The sequence below is a fragment of the Myotis davidii genome, unplaced genomic scaffold (genome assembly GCF_000327345.1).
Source record: "Myotis davidii unplaced genomic scaffold, ASM32734v1 scaffold732, whole genome shotgun sequence".
In the NCBI taxonomy this organism is placed as follows: domain Eukaryota; kingdom Metazoa; phylum Chordata; class Mammalia; order Chiroptera; family Vespertilionidae; genus Myotis; species Myotis davidii.
The window spans coordinates 658,370-661,197 of record NW_006284349.1 but is presented as its reverse complement, the minus strand read 5'-3'; the positions used below and the strand labels follow the sequence as shown (position 1 = coordinate 661,197).

General features: G+C 54.9%; 1 protein-coding gene across 1 annotated transcript in view; it reads left to right on the top strand.

Annotated features, from left to right (window-relative positions):
• The window catches only part of LOC102753826 (chromosome unknown open reading frame, human C14orf159), an 80,046-nt gene extending 77,633 nt beyond the window's left edge, over window positions 1-2,413 (top strand). The window contains exon 14 of the mRNA XM_015571390.1: window positions 2,248-2,413. The gene's annotated coding sequence lies outside the window, so the exon portion shown is untranslated. The remainder of the gene's footprint in view (window positions 1-2,247) is intronic.
• The last annotated feature ends 415 nt before the right edge of the window (window positions 2,414-2,828 follow it).

The window sequence follows — 2,828 nt, the reverse complement described above, 5'->3', positions numbered from 1 at the left end:
CCCCCCCCCCCCCCCCCCCCGTCAGCAGTAAGCTTCCCTGGCCAATTCTCCTCCAGTGACAGTTTTTGCCCCCGATTTGAGACTGCAGAGCTCCGTGTCACAGGGATTTTGATAGGATTGCACCCTGCATTTTGAAACCTTGGTGGCTAGAAGAGAGAAACGTCACCGGTAAAGCAGCCGGCCCTCTCTGACTCATGTGGGGGAGACACGAACGTGCCTTTGGTTTTGTAGTAGGAATGGAGTTCTGTGCCAGCGCGGGGCGTCTGAGGCGTGGCTGTGGAACGGGTTGTCTTCGCTGTGGGCAGAAGTTTACGGGGAGATGATTAAGCTGTTTGGGGAAAAGGCTCAGACCCGGTGGAGCCCAGAGAAGCCAGAGAGTCGGGGTCCGAGCTCTGGAGTGAGGCGTCTCAAGGCCCCTCTGCAGGGAGAGGCAGGCCCAAGGCCCTGCAGCAGGGGCCACGGTGTAAGGGAAGCCAGGAGAAGGCGCCGCAGCAGGGACCGCCCAGGGACCACTGGCGCCCTGAGTTCTAGGATCCAGTTTTGATGCTTTTCCACAATATGGTTCCTGCTCAGGCCCTCAGTCAAGTTCTGTTCAGGTTTGTCCTGGTCTTGGCTGTGCTTTGGGGAAGGGGCTGTGTCCACGTGGGGAGTGGCGTGGCTGCAACCTGGAGAAGCTGGTTACCGAGGGACAAGAGGTGACCTTGTCCTTGCACGTGGGGGTGGAGATGGGCTGGGGTCTCCACCAGGATAGACTCGGGGGCATGTGAGCATCCCTGGGCATTTCCAGGAATGCGGGGTTGGGGGATCCAGGTAGAGTGTCCGGGATGCTCTGTGGGTGTTCAAGGGCAGGAACATTAAGGTGCCCATGCCCCACACCCCTGTTGGTGGGGCTTGAAGGCAAGCAAACCGGCTAAGGGGGTCAGGACTCCTTAGCCCCCTGCCTGTCCCCTGGCCAAGTGGACCTCAGTCAGCTGGGCCAGGCCGTTCCCTGCCTCTCCTCGCACAGGCCCTGCTGGCCACCAGCCCTACCTCGTCTAGCCCCTGGCGTTCTTCTACTTTCTACCCATTCCATGTGGGCCCCATTGGCTCCACAATGAGGTCAAACTCTCAGATGCAAAAGACCACAGCTCTGGGCAGGATGGAGAAGATGTGGCTTAACTGCAGTTCACAGAAACTCGATCTCTGTCAGCAATGTGATGCCCTAGCCCCCCAAGACAGTGCATCCATAGAAGCACAGCGAGGTAGATAATTGGTCCCCTTCTCCTTGGTGCAGGTCAGACAGACTTAGTCCCACTTCCAATCCAAGCATCACCTTTGAAGAAGTGGGTTTTATAGGAAAGTAAGCGTTAAAACGCTATTAAGTGGAAGTGGTTTGAAGAGCTGTCTGTCAGAGACTAACAGGGCGCTCACCAATTCCGCTTTCTCTTCCTGCGTACATAGGAAGACTACATTTCCCAGCCTCCTTGGCAGTTAGGTTGGGGCCCTGTGACTGGGATCTGGCCAATGGAATGTGAGTAGCAGAGATATCAACCACTTCCAGACTTGGCCATCAACCCTGTGAGATCCTATTTGTGCATCTTCCCCTACCTGTGTGGATGAAAGGGGCTCACCAATTCCGCTTTCTCTTCCTGCGTACATAGGAAGACTACATTTCCCAGCCTCCTTGGCAGTTAGGTTGGGGCCCTGTGACTGGGATCTGGCCAATGGAATGTGAGTAGCAGAGATATCAACCACTTCCAGACTTGGCCATCAACCCTGTGAGATCCTATTTGTGCATCTTCCCCTACCTGTGTGGATGAAAGGGAAGCCCCCCCCACCCCACCCCCGTCCCCCAAAGACCCTGGAACCTCTTGATATAACCTGAATCACTGCCATCACTCGGGAATACACTGTCAGGAAGCAGCCGCTCATGACTTCGCAGGAACCGGGGATAAACTTTTGTTTAAGGCACCGTGGTTTGGCAGGTAAGCACTGCTATTAACCCAGCCTTGTCTAACGCACGCTTGGCTTAACACACTGCCTGTAGGGTCACGTGGCTCCAGAGGCCAGAACTAAGGCCAGTGGGGAAAGAGGTTCCACTTTGCCTCAGCAGATTTTCTTCCCAACCTTGGAGTGACTTGTCTTGGGTGGTAGCAAATTAGTGTCATGGGTGGTATGTGTTGAAAAATTGGACCATCATTTGGGGGGACATACATGGGATAATTCATCGGTACATCCCCACACTGATTTTAATGTCTAATCTCATAGGGTCCTTCTGTTGAGTTGAAGCAGATGGACTTGAAGTCCCACCATTTCCCCAGAGCACTGGGCACCACTGTGACCCCTGGGAGATGGCCGCGCCAAAGACTGTTGTCTGGCCAGATGAGGTCCTGGAGACTGTGGGACCACCAGCTGTAAGCAGCAGTTTTTTCTGAAAAGCGCTGGCCCGATTCTGGCTCTCCCTGGGTTGTACCGGTCAGAGGACAGCAGCAGATGGGGGTGTAGTCTGTGCTGGAAACGTCTCCCACCCTTGTCTGGCCACGCTGCAGACCACTGTGTGTAAACAGGAAGATGAGCCTCCCCTGGCTCAGCATCTGGTGACACAGGAAGTGGATGGCTTCTGCCACCTCCAGTCCATACCAGCTGGACCTTTCCCTCCGCCCATTCTCTCAGGAGAGAAAGGAACCCTAAGCGCCCACCATGTCCTCTGTTTGGAAGAAGGATTGACTCTTCCAAAACACTTCAGGACTCCGGGAATCTGGCCCCGAGAGGGATTAAGTGACTAAAACTGAATGTACATGTTAATGGGATGAGTTAATCCTCGGTAATAAACACGGAGCCGGCCCCTA